The sequence below is a fragment of the Agrilus planipennis genome, unplaced genomic scaffold (assembly GCF_000699045.2).
Source record: "Agrilus planipennis isolate EAB-ADULT unplaced genomic scaffold, Apla_2.0 scaffold15, whole genome shotgun sequence".
Lineage (NCBI taxonomy): Eukaryota > Metazoa > Arthropoda > Insecta > Coleoptera > Buprestidae > Agrilus > Agrilus planipennis.
The window spans coordinates 1,618,749-1,636,685 of NW_020438871.1; the positions used below are offsets into that span (position 1 = coordinate 1,618,749).

At 34.5% G+C, this 17,937-nt stretch overlaps 1 protein-coding gene across 8 annotated transcripts in view; it reads left to right on the top strand.

The window, feature by feature from the left end:
- LOC108737595 (nucleolysin TIA-1) overlaps nt 1-17,937 on the top strand; it is a 744,862-nt gene that overhangs the window by 95,704 nt on the left and 631,221 nt on the right. Inside the window, exon 1 of one of the 8 annotated variants that reach the window (XR_003231836.1) lies at nt 2,652-2,716. The exons of 5 other annotated variants lie outside the window; for them this stretch is intronic. The gene's annotated coding sequence lies outside the window, so the exon portion shown is untranslated. Of the gene's footprint in view, nt 1-2,651; nt 2,717-7,504; nt 7,928-17,937 lie in introns of those variants that run through there. 2 more of the 8 variants (XR_003231834.1, XR_003231835.1) reach the window with 2 other exon arrangements.

Consider the following 17,937-nt stretch of genomic DNA (forward strand, 5'->3'; position numbering starts at 1 on the left):
TCTAGAGACAAAAACGACCAACTGAAATATTTCTTTTCTAATTAAAGGTAAATAAAGACAAAACTGTTTAATTTATTATCAAACCTGTTTAACTTGGCGTACTAAATTTCGTATCAAAATTCAGTCTTTGTCGACTTTTCCATCGGAGGAACGCAAGCAAAAATAAATATTAATTATGCCAAGTAACAACAAAGGCAAAGAAGAAGAACTTGGTCTCGGATTCATTTAGCGTTTTAATTATGTTTAATGTAATATTTAGCCTTTGTGCAAGGAATCGTCTACAATACAATCTTCTATAAAAACACCAATTACTTTTAGAATAGCAATTAACCCTCTTTAATATATCATGAACGCACCGAAGGAAAGACTAAAGGACTTTTGTTCACCATATCTCCAAAAAACATATTATAAAATACTTTCACGTATTGCAGGAAATAAACAACTGAACATCCAAATAGAAAATATAAAGGACTAAAATTTAAATAATTCTAGAGCATAAATTTAAATATTTTTCTCCATCAAGGAATCAAAATTTTTAAGTGTTTAAAGTATTTTAAATAGTGTTCGAGACCAATACTTTAGAATAGGGATGCGCTGGGTACCCGCTATGGAATCCATTCGGGTGCCGGATAATTCTAACTCTTGATATAACAACTTATTTTAAAATATGATTAATAATATCATCATTATAAGGTCATCAGACTGGTTAGACATGCACCTCCACTCTTAAAATTTACGTAAATAAGTACCTACATTACATCCCCTTCTAATTTCAGTCCTGAAGAAGCTTTTCACCATAAAAGAGAAACGTCGTTTGATTATGTAAAGATATAAATAAAACAGTTTTCACCCTTTCAATTGCTTTATCGAGTCAACTTAATTTTGATATTTACAAAACAAAGTTCGCTACGCCTATTTTAATACATCGGTAATATTTATGCTAATATTTACATTAATAATATAACACCTGGTATATTGTTTTATTATGTCTACAACCTGCAGGTGTGCATGTATGCATTGGATACGCGAACGTTGATGCAGATTATTTGCGCGGTGAGGTGTCCCATAATATATTAACGTCTGTATGCGTATGCATGTACGTGCATACTATACGAACATATTATACGTATGTGCATGTATATATTTCGTACACACACACACATCCGTTTATAGCAACAATTTTGCAGTAAAGCACGTGATTACAGGGTCTTTATCAATTCCACGCAGATTGCCACATTAAACTATAACGTAGGATATTTACATACATAAATAATTGGACATTAGTACAATATAAATATAAATATACATATACTTTTATGTTTAAAGTGTGTTGGTGTCTGATGTTCATGCATTTCTGAGTACCTACACCAATTTTCTTTCATCGAAAGTACCCTATGATGAGGTATAATTGTACCTTGGAAGTCTGACTACGGCCCCGATTTTACCCTGAATTCAGAACCAAGCATAGGATATTCTATTATATGTGTTATAATATTTTCCTTCCTCCAATGATTATATAAAAGAACAATACAATTTTTTAAACAGCGTTTCAAGGACAATATATATGCCGTGTGCACACTTTTACAATATACAGGTCTGCAGAGAGTCTAAANTCAAGTATTTTACGCTGTTCACCTCGTCAGTAGCCATTTTTCTTCTCTTCTTTCTTCCCCCAGGCGTGACACCCCGTATCACAATTCAGCTGATAGTCCTCCAATTTACGTCCCGCAAATGCGTTCCACCATAAATCGATTACCAACTGCCCAGTTAAACAGGATACTTCCAAAAATGCTACCAATTTTCCAACGTATTTCTTCAGTTCTTTACCCCACACCTGATGTTATAATACATTCCTTCCTCCTTCAAATCATTCTAAGTTCTTCAATAAAGCAGTTCAGTTGAAGTCTGGTCGAATCATTGGAGGAAGGAAAGTATTATAACATATGCAGTCATCAAAGGGAAAAGGGCGCCATCATCATTTGAAAACTATGATATGCCATAAGTAAATAATATCCTTTTAAATTGAGGTATTGCCAAAGATGCGTCAATAATATTATTCTGCACTGACCTATGACACTGATTCACTGACCTACTTCTAATAACTTCGACTGTCTACATACGGACTCTAGCCTGGTTATAAACATAAACATAAACATCATCAATCACACCTAATATAACTAATAACGAACAATACATGAACATAAAACAAAAGAAATAGAACACTGATGCTGCTAAGTAGCAGATGATTGAATGCGGCGTTGTAATGTCATTGTAATTTTCTTATTTTATCCCTATCATCTCCTCCAATCTTGTTACTTATTTCAAAAGCACCCTGTATACAAGTATTCCTACAATATACGCCCTTTAGGAAAGTTACATAAGAAATTTTGAACTGAAAGTACAGTTTACAGTTTATCTTATTTATAAACTGCAGTCATAAAGCAAAATAAAATTATGCCCATTTTACATTTGTTTTGATATGATATTAATTAAGCACTAAAACTGAGAATTCTATATAAAAAACCTAATGCGACATTCCCAGAATCTGACGATACGTAACTAAAAAGCGGAAAATTACATCGATCTTCTTTTGTTAGACTAATTAATATCTAAATTTAACTAACGATAATTATCACTGCATTTGCAATTAGTTCAGTAGTGTGTAGTGTACGATCGACGAATATTTTAAGGATGTTTGCTTATCACGTGTATTATCGTAAGTTTTCCAAATAGACACTGAAATAGTCAGTAAAAGCATTTAAATATCGAGTTAAGTAATTAAAATAAAGTGAAATTAACTCGTTTACTCTACAGCATCAAAAGGGTAAACAAAAATGAAGCGAAGCACTTTAAATTCATCAAGCAAAGGCTTTTACAGTACGCGCTTCGCAATCGTCAGGTACAACATGAAAACCATTTTCTGGGAATAAAAAAAAAGGACATTCAGCTTAATCTTGTTAGTAATTTTTGTACCGAAGCGTTCTAAGTTGGTCCTTTTTTCTTTCGAACAAAACACACCGTGTACATAATCCTCGCATAGTAACAACTTCAAAAACGACACTCATGGAAATTTTCACGAATCATTACGAAAGTGTGTATTATATTTAGCGGAGTTAACTGCGCCTTTCAACATATAAATGATTCTGATAGAACAAGAGCAGATAATACGAGAATTACCAAGGTGGTGCTATTTTAAACTGAATATACATTTTTTGGTCTTTTTTCAAAATTTTATTCACCGACTTCAAAAAAGGAAGAAGTTCTCAATTCGGCAGTATGTTGACTCTTTTGTATGTTTGTTACACGGTTACTCCGCCAATTGTGAATTGATTTTGATCATTTTTTTTTTTGTTTGGTAGGTCATACTTGAGAGGTGGTCCCATATGAATTTTGTCGAAATTGATTCAGTGCGTTTTGAAAAAATCAACAAAAACGAAAACACTAAAATTGAAAAATAAAATTAATTTCTAGACAAAAATCATAAACGGACTTCAAGACTATACTTATATATACAAACTGTAATACAAAATCACTGATACTTAGATATATATATTTACAATTTATAATCAGTTATTTTTGGAGTTGGTGCCANAATTATTTAAGGTCCATGATCCCAGCAGCAGAAAATAATCCATTACAAACTGCAACTGCATATGTTAGTGTACTCTCAAGTATTCCAAAATAATAACGTTAATTTTTAGAAAAAAACAAAATCCGACTTCAAGACTATACCTACATATACAAACTTGAGCTAAAAAGTGGAAAATAATATTTTAATTATTACATTACCGAACAATCGACAAAATCGTTGATACTTATATACATTTACATTCATAATCTGTTATTTTTGGAGTCGATGCCAGTCAAGAGGAACAGTTTAATCCCGTCTTTGCAACAAACCTTCATCCGATTTCGCATTCATATATTAATTTATTAATCAAGTAGGTATATATCTAATGAAGTTACTTTTGCTTTGGCCGGCACCAACCAATTAAAATATTATTTTCTACTTTTTAATTTGAGGTCGGTTTTTTTTTTCTAAAAATTAATTTTACTGGTGTTGCTGTGTTTGTCTTACAATCGAATGGTTTTTTGTTCTTTTTCTTCAAGTCTTAATGCAACTGGTGTTATTGGAGGAAGTCGACTTTTTTTATTTAAAGATCGATCGCTGCCACGTCCGCGAGTTCTTTAGTGTCCACTACTTCGGAAAAACGAGGTGTGCTCAAAAATTATTGCGAATTTTGAATTTCCGCGGGTTACGTATATTAGATTTTCGATTTTTTGGTGGCATTATGTTGGTACTCATGTCTCTGCTGCTTTGCTTCCACGTGTTTTGGATCGTCTTCGATTTTTGACTATTTTAATGTGAAAAGCAAAATTAAGTACGCGAACGTATTCCGAATGTTGTCTGTGGCATATGTTGAAGCTATCTTAGGCCAAAACAACGTTTATCAGTGGTACGAAATGTTCTCAGAGAGCCTAGAAGGTGTGAACGACGAAGAACTGACGAAAACATTGAATGAAAAGCATGAAATGAAGAAGATAGTATTGGCCAATCATCGAAATACCGTTACAGAAGTTGTTGAGGACCTAAACCTATCCATTACCTCTTGGCATTGGATTTTTACCAATGATTTGGGCATGAGATAGGTCGCCGTAAAATTCGCACCAAAATTGCTCAATTTCTACCAAAAACAGCATCGCATTAATACTGCTAAGTAACTGTTGGACTATGTCCGCAACGATTCCAATTTGTTCCAGAGGGTCATAACTGGTGACGAATCATGGGTTTATGGTTATGATAGGGAAACCAAAGCTCAATCATCCCAATGGAAACTGCCGCACGAGGCAAGACCGAAAAAAGCGCACCAAGTTAGGTCGAATGTGAAGGTTTTACTTACAGTTTTCTTCGATTGCAAGGGTGTGGTGCGTTATGAGTTCTTGCCACAGGGTAGAACGGTCAATAAGGAATATTATATGCAAGTTATGCGCAATTTGCCCGAAGTAATCCGCCAGAAATCCTCGAACTTGCGGAAGAACAAAAATTGTCTTTTGCAACATGATAACGCCCCTCCTCACAGATCGTTGCTTGTGGGCGAATTTTTGGCCAAAAACAACACACTCATAATGTTGCAGCCACCTTATACCCCAGATCTGGCCTCCTGCGACTTTTTTTATTGTTCCCGAAATTGAAGTGGCCCATGAAAGGACGACGCTACCATAACTCCTGTGACTTTTTCTTGTTCTCGAAACTCAAGTGACCCATGAAAGGACGACACTACTCTACGATTAAGGAGATAAAGACATCGAAGGAGGAGCTTTGATGGGGACCAAACAGATATTTATAAATAAATAAATAATTTTTGAGAAAACACAAAATTCGCTATACTTTTTGAACAAACCTCGTACATGTCGCCCTAAAGCACTAATGCAGTTAGAACTTCCCAGTGTTCCCTTTGCACGCAATCTAATTTATGCGCTATAAAGTCGTAACCGCCAGTTGTATAACAACCCGATGAACAAATTACATATTATCTCTAATATTGTCCTGCGAAAACTTATTGAACGAATGTATGACCTATAGACAAAGGACATTTGTTCATTTATAATACAGTTGAATTAGCATTTTTAATACAAACCGTACTCTGTTACGGAAATGTTGAATTAAAGAGTAACGAAATCGAGTAGAGAATGATTGTGAAATCGACATGAAAATTGTTCACATAATTAGCAAACAAATTCAAAATAATCATCATTTTTGGGAATAGAGTTAAAACTTTTGTAGAATTATGTAATTGTAAGTATACGGAAGTTTGCTTATTGTTAGCTTGCAGTGTTACTAATAAGGTGAAAAAATTGAGCTTTTCTTTAGTAAAAGTTAACTCCTACAACATGTACTTTACGAGTAAATAACACTGAAAAAGGGGGCACACGAGAGTCCCCAAGTCTCCGTCGTTGTAACACTTTATTAAATGTAAAACTGCAAGTCGCAACGGTATTTTGGAATTGATTGAATAGGATGGAATCCAAATGATAATTATTATTATACTAAGACTGGATGGACACGCACCTCCACTCTTGCCTATCCTGAGCTAATCTTCGCATTTCCCTAAAACTAGAACAACCCACATCCTTAATTATTTGCGAACAGTAATCTAATCTACTCCTAACTCCCGTTTCTGCCTCTAATATGTCTCTGACTAGACCTTTATGCTTGAGAAGGTCTCCTACCAACGTATCTCGCCTATTTATCAATAACTTCCACAGAGCCGTGTTCTCCTATTCTTTCTAATACATTTCTGTTTCTAACCTTCTCTATCCACGGTATCGTCATCATTCGCCTGTAACACCACACTTCGAACGCTTCTAGCCTTTTCTTTTCCACCGCGTCCACCTTCCTTGTTTAGCACCCGTACAGCGCCGCGCTCAAAACATATAACTTTAACAATCTTTTCGAATTTCTAAATTAAGTCACTTCTATGCTCGTAAACGGGGGCATAGAAGTGACTTTTTTTTATTGAAGGCGACTCGACCGTGCGCTATCCTTTGCTTTATATCCCTATTATTCCTTCCGTCCTGACTTTTCTGACTTCCTAGATACGTATACATCCATTATTAAAAAATCCTTGGAAAGAAGCAAAAATTTCCGTTTTGTTTGGCAAAAAATTATATTTCGTTACTGTCAGGTGCGTGCGTTATTACTTGTATGGTAGCCATCGCAGAATCCAGGGCTCACAACGACTCGGTGATGAATTTCCATAACTAAGGTGAAACGGGACAAACTCCCGGAAAGGAATGCAGTACTTTCTTTCCTTGATGCATAATATAGGTACTATTTTACTTTATCTCAACTGAATGTCCGATATTTTTCCCCGATTTCAGGGATGAAAACGCAACATTCCCTACCGGATAAAAAAATCATATTAACTCCTTATTAAGAAAGGATTTTACCATCCTTCGAATGAAAATTGTCACCGGAGCCTAATAAACTGTAAATGCAATTTCTTACCCACGAGATTATATGTATTGTGCATTCGTCAATAAAAATAGAAAAATTGTACTGTCGTCCCGAAATAATATTATGGCACGCTGCCTTTATCGCATTATCAAGTGAGTATTATATTTCCATTTTCGCAGCTTTTATAACATTTTATACACCATCTAGCGTTTAATGCGTTTTTATGTTAACAACAAACAATTTTTGTCTTGATTTCACGTTGTGCAATGCGCTTTTCAACTTCTGCTAACTTTGGATAGATATTGCTGCGAAAGTGTGATTGGGGGTTGAAAGTTGAAATTAGAATTAAGAAATTATAGTTACATTTGCATTGCGGTGATAATTGTGAAGAAAAAAAATTGCTTTGTCGGAGAAGGTCGTGTTAGAACGCGGACAATCGGGACAGTTAAGTGGCGCGAGAAAGAGCGCCGCCGCCAGGACGCAGTCGGAGTCCTTTAGCGTCGCGTTTAGCACGCTTACCCCCTTGGACACCCCCCCATTGACGACGCCGCGTTATGGCAGAGTTGTTTCGCGCGAGCCGCAGTCTTCGAGCGTCAGGCATCCTGATCAGTTTATCGTATCGTTTTATAAAAACTCTGCCGTCTATAAATGTTTCGGGGATTATTTAAACCCTTTTACACTTCCGCCAGTAACATTTATACCACCGTAGTCGCAGCAGCAGCAGCAGTCGTCGAAGTTTCGATTGTTCTTGTTCGAAAAAATTTTTAAACTTCATTAATTAGTAGTTATATTAGTTGGTGAAAATGTTGACCATGTCCACATTGATGATGCCGGCCCATGCCATCTCGGCCACGGTCCCATCTACCGCTGCGATACCCGTAGCTAATGGTAAGCTGGAGACTTCGACAAAAATTACAACTATTAGCCACACAGCTGTACCAACGTCGAATACGACCGCCAATAAAGCAGGTACTCTACTCCCCTTCACTGGTGAATTATTCACTTAGTCCCCTGTTGTCGTTTTCTCTCTTTTTTTTATTTCGTTTATAAAAATGTGATAAGTTGGTGCAACATGTGTTTCCAACTTTCCCGCCTCAAGCTGTTGCTGCCGCTATGACGTATCTGTAGATGCGTATGTCTGTGTGCCAGTAAGAGAGTGAGTGTGCGGATATTTTCCTTTGTTCTTTGTACAGGCGAATCTGCGACGCGATATAGAAATTGAGACACGCCGCGGATATCTCTGTATTTTCTTTCTTTTCATACACGGAAAACGATAATGTTTGCACATGTTTGTGTGTTTAATTGTGTTGACGCTAAATCTGCAGCGTCTTCGATTTTAAACGTTTTCTTTCGAAATTTTGCCGCATTCAAGCGTCTTTGTATTGTTTCAGCACATTCCATCCTGTTTGTAACGCCACAGTTATTATTCATACGTAGATTATGTATGTGTACATGTCGTACGTGTGGTTTTAATTTATTTATTTTTGTATTGCACCATGTATTTCGCCTAAAATCGTTAAAATAATATCCAAATTTTATGCCTTCATCCTCGAGTCCTTGTAAAGGATAAATGATCAAATCAATACATTGCTCATATTTAGAAATCAAAAAGCTCCTCCATATGCATGGTAGAGATGATATGAATCAGTTGATCATAATTTTTATCAATTTGTTTTTTTTTTAACTAAAATCCTTAAAAATGTGTTTATTCATAAAATAAACATTTTTATGTTAATATATATTGTTTATTATAATATTATAGTACCGAAGTTTGTTTCTTTAATGTAATTTTACGAGTCAGTACACTATAAATTGTTGGAATTGTTAGAAAATAGGAAATCTCAACTAATATAAATATAAATGAGACTATGCTTGTTTGCTACCATTTCACGCTTTAATTACTGAGCCGATCATCATAAAAATTTGTGCACATTTTCAGGTACGGAAAGGGACACAGTGTACCTTTTATCCAAAAAAAAAATACTGTTAAATACAGCGGTGCTCGCCCGTATGTACATAATTCCAATCTTCAAGAAACTAATTAAGGTGCTTTTAATAAGGGGATTTCAAAGAAAAAGGAAAATTAATAATAAAATACAAGAAAAGCATCTTAGCTAGTTTTCCCGGTTAGCTGCATTTTCGTATTGTATTAGGTACGTTTGTAATTTTGTTGTCCTTAAAGTTTCCTACGAATGCATTTACAGTTCAACTAATTAGCATCACTTTTTAATCTATGATTACTAATTAACTAAAATAAACACAGGTACACAATGTGAAATTCTAATTCACTGCAATCGGAAAACGTCTACAATAATAATTGTAATACTGCTACTAATTAAATTTAAGTTGCCGTACCAAGTTCTGTATCATTTATGATCAAAATACTACTTCTGCTATAGAAAGGGACGATTTTGTCAATACTTTCTTTAGTAACGATAACGCTACATGAACTATTTGATATAAATAGACTTTTAACATTGTAGCTACCAGGTACATACACAGGTCCTTAATAATTCTTTTATCCATAATTATAATAATTATACAACAGTCTTTGACGCCCTAATATCTTCTTACTTCAATATAACAGTTTCGTTAAATATTTTTTTTTGATCCACAACATTCTAGTTAACAATAGAGATCGGTCGGGTATGCGGTTCGGATCCGATTGTGTACCGGATAATGACGCCGGGTAATTGTACCAGAGAAAAAAAGAAGGTAAATGTCTAGATGATGGCCTCCACCCCCTTTGGGGGTGGTTGGGATCGAAAGAGGAGGTCTCCCCTACCACTGTACCATAAAAAGTTCGTGGCGGTCTCACCCCCATAAAAGGTTATGGGGGAAGGGGGGATCGAAAGAGGCTGGTCATCTGAGTAAAACCCCATAAAAAATTTGCGGCGGTCTCACCCCCATAAAAAGTTATGGGGGTTAGATGGGGGTGGGGGTAGGGGGGATCGAAAGAGGGTGGTCACCTGAGTAAAACCCCATAAAAAATTTGCGGCGGTCTCACCCCCATAAAAAGTTATGGGGGTTGAAAGTTGATTATTTTGACAATTTTCATACACTATAATTCAAATAAAATTCAATAAAAAAAATATTTTCAAGCGGGTGGAGGTGGGGGATCGAAAGAGGGTGGTCACTTGAACAAAACCCGATAACCTAACCTAACCTAACCTACCCTATTGATAAAGATATTTAAATAATGTTTTATATAACTTTCTCAATATTTTTATGTATTTTTCATTAGTTTTACCTTTGAATATTGTTTAAGAATGACTATATAAATATTTACATGCCTAGAAATATATAAAAATTGGCATATTTACTAACTTTGAACCCCCATAACTTTTTATGGGGGTGAGACCGCCACGAACTTTTTATGGTACACTGGTGGAGGAGACCTCCTCTTTCGATCCCCCCTTCTAGACCTTTACCAAAAATAAAAAACAAACACCAGCAATAATAATTAATAAGTATAACAAAAGAACCTACCTAATGAAAATTGGTAATTGAGATGGTATTGGGATAGATTGTTTGTCCTAATTTGTATTATTTATTAATTAATTTGCCTACCAAGAATTAAAATTCCATTGCTTTAGTGTTTAAACGACTTGGAAACGTTGGTTATGGGTTGGTGTTTAATGGAAAGCTCGCTAGAGCGAAAACATGAACCATTAACCGCCCGGTTACCCGGCTCAGTTAATGCCGCGTTCTCGGTTATCCGGTACCCGGCAAGATCACTATCCGGCACGTTTCTAGTAGTCACTTCGGCGGTTGTATACCGGGTGATAGAGTCTAATAGTTAAAGCCTTTGTTTTGTAATAATGTATTAATACTTCCTTTATTTGATTTATCTTGTGTTCTTAGAGGAGTACATATTTACGATTGAGGAGGGGGGCGACATTGGTTGGACCTTAGTTCTCAAACTATGTTTTACAAGGATATATATACATCTATGGGCCGTTCAAATATTACGTGACTTAGTTTGGAGGGTGAAGGGTGTCTTTTAAAACGTTACGGTGCGTCACAAGATGATGGGAAAGCAATGCCTTACGTAATACTCTGTTTTTATTAAAATAATAATAATAATTGAATGGCCCCCTACATTACTATCTCTATATGTTCTGTATGTACCTACAAGATTGATAAAAGACGTGATATTTTTTAATCTAATTTTGACTAGTTTTTATTGATATAAATATATGTCAAAGATCATCGTCATAAAACTAATTTTTTTCTATCCCTCGGGAACAGTGCATCTTTCTGGATAAAAGGTCCTCTGTGTCCTTGTCCCCTGACAATGTGTGTGCAAAATTTGATGATGATCGATTGAGTAACTAAGGCGTGAAATAGTAACCAAACAAACAAATAAACACATTTTCATTTATGATATTAGTTAAGATTTCCTATTTTCTAACAATTCGAACTATTTATAGTGTACTGACTCGTACACTCAGATATAAATTATAAAAGTTCAACAATATTTACTTTTTCGTCAGATACTTACAATTCTCGCTTTTATATTGTTTAAAAGTTGTGTTTTGTAAAAAGCAGTGAAATCCTTATTTTAATTAGTATAATAAACATTAAATATTAACATAAACGTGTTTCTGGGTTTTACTTCTTTTATGAGTAAATAGATTTGTCCAATTAACTTCATTTTCTTAAATTAATCATGATTTTATATCAAAAAAAAAATAGAATAAAAAATCTGAAATTTTAAATAACGAATTTAAAAAATTTTATTTTGGAAACTACATACGTAATTCTAAATAGGTAATTAGTAATTAATGGGGTTCATTATCCTTAAAGGTACCTAAATGTATTCATTATTTATTTAAATAATAAGTTTCTTGGTAAATTAAAATTGTTATTAAAACAAGTTGAAAAAGTCAAGTAATTCAGATATTGGGTTGGAAAATTGCTAAGTAAAGCCTGGAAGCTTGGACTCTTTAAGTTGTAATTAAAAGCATTTTTGATAAAAACTTCAACTACAATTTTCTCAAACGTGAATATTTATACATCCAATCGTAGAATAGGTGGAAAAATCAGCCAGCGGTCCTTTTTTGGCCGACATTTATATAGCTTACTTTTAACTTCTTTATTATGCATAAAAAAGGAAAGTGTAAAAGCGAAAATAGTCACAAAACGTTTTCAGTAATTTGAACTTGACCCTTTCAGTGTAAACGAAAAAATTCCACAATAGAAACGTAAAATTTGAAAGCAGAAGTTTATCGATAAAGATTGTTTTCCTCGAAACATTCTATCGACAAAATTTTCTTCGAGTCGGATACATTTATTCGGAATGATACGGACTAAGTGACATCAGAACCGTGGTTTTACAGACTTAGAGATAGTAACAGTATTAAAGCCCTCCAATTTTCTTGTGTCATTCTCATAAGAATTCGGTAAATGCGTTGTATCGGTCACTTCCTTATTTAATTGGCGACCAATAAACAAGCTGCCACAAAATTACTTTCTTCCCTTTGTTCCCTTTTAGCCTGATCGTTTTAGGCTTACCACAGAACCAAACAAAAACAGGAAAACATACAAATAAAATTAAAGTACTTTACTTAATGCCGAGAAAAGGGTACTACATTTCGATTTTTGTCAAGTGGAACTTATCATCAGGATTTTTTGTTTTAAAAAAAAAAATCAAAATAAACCAGCACGTTTGTGTTTCCGTTCAAAGATAGATATACACGGCAATGCGCTTTTTGCTATTGTGAATTATTAACTTGTGTAGATTTTAGCTTCTTCGAAACGTTTCTCAGACTTGCTTATCCTACTCCAAGATTTATTAACGGAAGCACGTTTTACTTTTCATCTTGTTACAATATTTCTTGCGCACATTAGATTAGAGAGCACAGTCAGAAGAATTAAAAATTAATTTCCTACTGCGGAAGAATAATATCCTTCGCATTCATTAGTGATAAATTGAATTGTTCCATATTCTTCTTCAAAAATATGCCACCTACCTACTCCTGTCATTTAGATATTTTCCCCTGCCCGTAACCTCCAGTACAGTCGCTGTATTTTTAACTTTATATCCACTCGTAAATTATGCAACGTGTTTTATGGTAAATAATATGCATTCATATTTTTATTTATATAACGACAAACTAAGATTAAATAGTAAATTTTATTACAGGTTCCTATAAATGTGGGAACTAAATATGATTAGGATTTCCAAATTCAAACAAACAAGGGTTTAATACCGGGGAATTACTTAAACCTATTTGATCGTCAATAAGTATAGTATTTTCATCGCGACAAAGGAAATATCTGAATTATTAAAATTGTAGGTACTCGGAATCTGATAAGCGATTGGCAAAATCACATTAAAGCAACGTTTATGAATTCATTTATCAGTTTGACAAGATCTAGAATTTCATTAGGTTCAATGTTCACAACTTAACCGATGTACACCGCTATTGGTTAATAACTCCAACCTTCTAAATGCAACCAGTTACGTTGGAATTAGGGAAACTGTGAAATTTGTGCATTACCTTCATTCATTTTAATTTTTGTATCGAAAAAATCGTTTCTATTACACGTTAAGCCCTTCAAAAGGTACATAGTCCTAAAAAGGAAAAAGAAATTATGCACCTTTTGGACGGTAAGTTGGTCAGTTTTGAAAATGACTAAAGAACTTGATTTTTTTCTATCTAAATCTTAATTGTTGTTAAAAAAGTTGTTCTAACTAGATTGAAAGATAGCATGACAAGGGGCGTATCTCGCAATAAAAAGCACGCACAGGGCTGCACTTGGGCTTGAAATTTACTATAAATTAATTTTCCGCTAATTATCTGTCCATTTGGTTAGGTTATTATCGGCTAATTATCTATCCACTTGGTTAGTTTGCCGAGAATTCTTATTTTTTTTTTAAAAGGAAATAGAAAAGTAACATTACCGTAGATGTATCTTGCTATTAGCATGTGTCAGTTGCCATGCTCAGTTGACAGGTAGTCACATACGAACTCGCGCCAGGGAGGCAGTTGTGGTTTTTGGCATGGCAATTCGTAGCCAAAATAAATAAATACATAATAAAATTGTGATTTATGTATATTTAAAAGTTTAAGTGATCAAAAAAAGTATTTTTGAGTGAAATTTAATAATTAGTATTGGATTTTGGTACTGAGAATCTGTTGTAAGATTTTCTGCAAAAAGTAAAAATATTGCAGTACTAGATTTTATAGAGAAGTCCTTTGATCTGCTACATCTCCATTGTACTACAAGTAAATGGGGAAAATTTCGGGCCGCAAATAGGCCTAATGAATCTATTAACGAATTTAAGATGACAATTTTCACATCAGTAAAATTCGGCTTCGACGTACCGTTTTGTAGAAGACACGGATTACTGCGTATATCCGGGGATTGGCTTGTACAGCCTACTTCCGACGTCGCTGAACGTCACGGCGCTAGGCACCGTGCGTGATGACACCGTAATGTACTAGCCATTAGACAATTAGTCGTCAGGTGCGATGCCAGATATTACCTGACCAAGTATACAAACACACATATGAATATTAATTAATGTGGCCCCGCTAGCACTGGCTTTGGGATGCCGGCCGTTTTCCCGTAGCTTGCTTTTTCCCCTGTATCCACCCTCGGCGCTTTTAATTATTCTCATTTTGCGGTTATGTGCACATAAAGCATACGAAACGCCCTCGCCACTGGGTTTATGTCACCTAAGTATACCACACATGTGAGCTCGTATCCTGGTATAATAAAACTGTAATAATTTAAAGGGTAAAATTTTTAATGAGCACTTATTATCCTATCCTATCCTACCACCCCGCTCCCCAAACAATGAAAAATGCTCAAAACGTTCTACCGACCGGACGAGCAGTTTTATCTGTTTACCTCTGTAATATACCTATATATAATATTATACTTCCTCTATCTACATAATAGATCATATAACATTCCTCTCTTACGTACACACAAGCCACACATTTGAAAATTACTAAGGTTTCGTTGTTTGTAAAGGCTTTAATACGATTATTTCTGTTTTTTTGTTCTCACATTGATACCACTGTATATCCAGAGGCGGCGGCAATATTTCCAAAAAATTTTTGCGACCTAATCACTAAAATTTATTGATCTATTAATGTAGTGTACTACAATACATACACCACGCTGTTGTACTTGTACTTACAATGATGAAGCACAATTAGAAAAATAAAAAAATATAAATTCAGTTTGTCAAACTCGAAAAAAAGTTACTTAAAAAATGAAGGTTGGTTGTTATGTCCGAAATGTTATGCAGACTGCAGGTGTTTGTAGCGAAAAAACATATTTGTAGGTGGTGTCAATTTGATAAGAAGTCCATTATTTTGTGCTCTTGGTGGAGGTAGGGGTAATTTTAAAAACCATCTTCATAATATTTTTGAATTAAAATTATTAGTAAATCCACTTCATTTCACTACGAGCCGCCACTGCCTATAACCGTGAGCCGTGACTTTAATAAAAACCGCTCGAATCGCCTAGTGAAAAATATTCCATCAGGAAACGGGACGGTTTTATTTATTTTTTTTCCTTACCGCCGGATTCTTTCCTTTTTTTCTAGCTTAGGTTTTTAAGTATTTATACTCATTCGTTTAACCTAAAAGCTCAGCAAGTCTTAAAGATTCACTTCCCGAAATATGACAGACAATTTATTTATCTGAGAAGAAATTGCTCGTCGTGAATAAATTATTCGTCGAATTCGTGTTTTATTAAACAGTACCGAAAAAAGTTTGCTCAGGATTTTTTCCACTTTTTTTCTGTATTAAATTAATATTGTATCAGTAGCCAAGATAAATTAAGATAAAACAACTGTAACAGGGCATAAAACAGGAACAGAGGTTGATAAAAACAGATTGTAATTTTTTGTTTACAAATTGATAATAGCTAGAGAATAATCCATTGAAATTAGCCAAGTGAATTTTCGGTATTTTCGCGAATATCTCAAGGAGAATACTTTAACGAGGACAACAACGTATCAGATGCCTAAAAGGTCTTGATGTGGAAACGTGCTTTTACCAAAAGTTTGACAAAGAGTTTATAGAAAGTTAACGACTGAAATTCTTGTAAGAAACTAGATTACAACTTTCTTACGAAAGGTTCATGTATCATATGTTGAAAGCATCGTTTTGCTAATGCGTTCTCTTGGCATAGACTTGGGAAGGTTAAGATAATTAGTTAATTAATTAGATCCGTATTTAATCTGTGCACATGTACGTATACAGACAGGTACGCGGTACATGCATGGCTACATTTCCCAATGCTATGTTCACTCTATCGTCATCGCTTTTCAACAAAATTCGTCGCATGAAAATTGTTATTCATTTTCTAGCCATTAAATTGTTTATAACATCTTATCCGTAATAGGCCTTACTTATTAAATAAAATTATGCAGTACAATGACCGCATTTATAGTATCTACCTAACTTAATGGCTAATAAAAAAAGGATCAGAAATAGCTATTATATGTAAGTGTGCGTGCGAGATCGGTTATCATTCTAGGATTAATGACAAGTAAATGGTGCTATTCTTTACGTATAATTATAACGCCACTTAATCTTTACGAGAATCCCACAAGTGGTTTTATTTCAAAAAGAAATCGACACTTTTCTTAAATGATAATAATGTAATGCACTGTTTGCAATTTTTAAATATTTTTCACAACATAACTGTAGGTACTTGCCTAGTTAGAAGACGTCAAATTTTATTGCAGTAATTGATTTCAAAGATTGATGATCAAAATTGGTTTTGGTCTTGAGAAAATGCATGAAAGAAGACCGAATAAACAAGACTAAGACCGAGTAAGCAAGAGCAAAATCAATACCAAGACTGGAACGGTCTTAGGTCTTGGTCTAACAAGGTTGATAGCTTTTGAAATCAAAGTTTCACAGACAATGCGTATATAGACTTTTGTCCTTTAGGGAATTTTTACAGAATTGTTCACAGGTTCAAGTTTATGAACTGTTTAGTTTAAATATATTAGTCTTGTTAAGAAATAAAAATATTTTGACATACTAGATGAAAAGTTACGAGTACATTTTAAGTTCAGATCTTTGGTGTTCTAGCAAGGCGTGTGGAAACATATTCGCCCCCTCCCCCCCGCTTCCTTTCTTATGAAAATACGTACAAAATTTGCATGAAAATTATGTCCCATACCTATTAGGCTACTAATTATGTGCGAAAAAAACAAATTTTATGCTGTTGAAGTACTTTTCTCAAAACTTCAAAATGCGGGGTGTAGTTCGACAACGGTTCACACTCCCTCAAGTAAAAAGTAATTAAAAAAGTTTTCGTCACACTGAATTTATGTGCTTCAGAGTTAGGTCAGAACCTAAGTGCTGAATATTTTTCGTTTGTTTTGGGACAACAGCGCGCTTCTCTTAAAATATTGAAAATGCTTGAAGTTAGGTGGGATTGGAACACGAAAAGCGCTTCTTGTTTGAATCGTGGACACATGAAGAGGACGTAGTTCCGGTATTTCCTATTTATGAGAATAGCCCCACTCAAAAATGTTAAGAGAAATGAATATGCGGTTTAATAAACTCCACGCTCACATAAAACAACAACTAAGTATATTTTAAAGAAACGCTTATCCATATAAAGTAACAAAATCAACTGCCCATTGGCAAAGCTAAACACCTAATAATAATCTTAATTACCAACTCTGTATTATATATTGATGAAGTCTTTTTCTTAACCGAATTTGTTGACTCTTTTGTCGGCGCCCCTCTAGACCAGTGATTCCCAACCGGTGGTTCGCGAACCCCTGGGGGTTCGCAGTGTTTGCAGAGGGGGTTCGCGAAAATAATATTGTAATGGCGGATTTTTTAAAACGCCAATAAAATGCCTGTTTGTTAAGAAATCTATAATGAATTTCAATATTCATTTCTTTTTTACTCATTTGTTTTTCAAAATTACTTCATCAATATCAAAATATATCAACAATTTTATACATTAAAATTTATTCCTCTTAT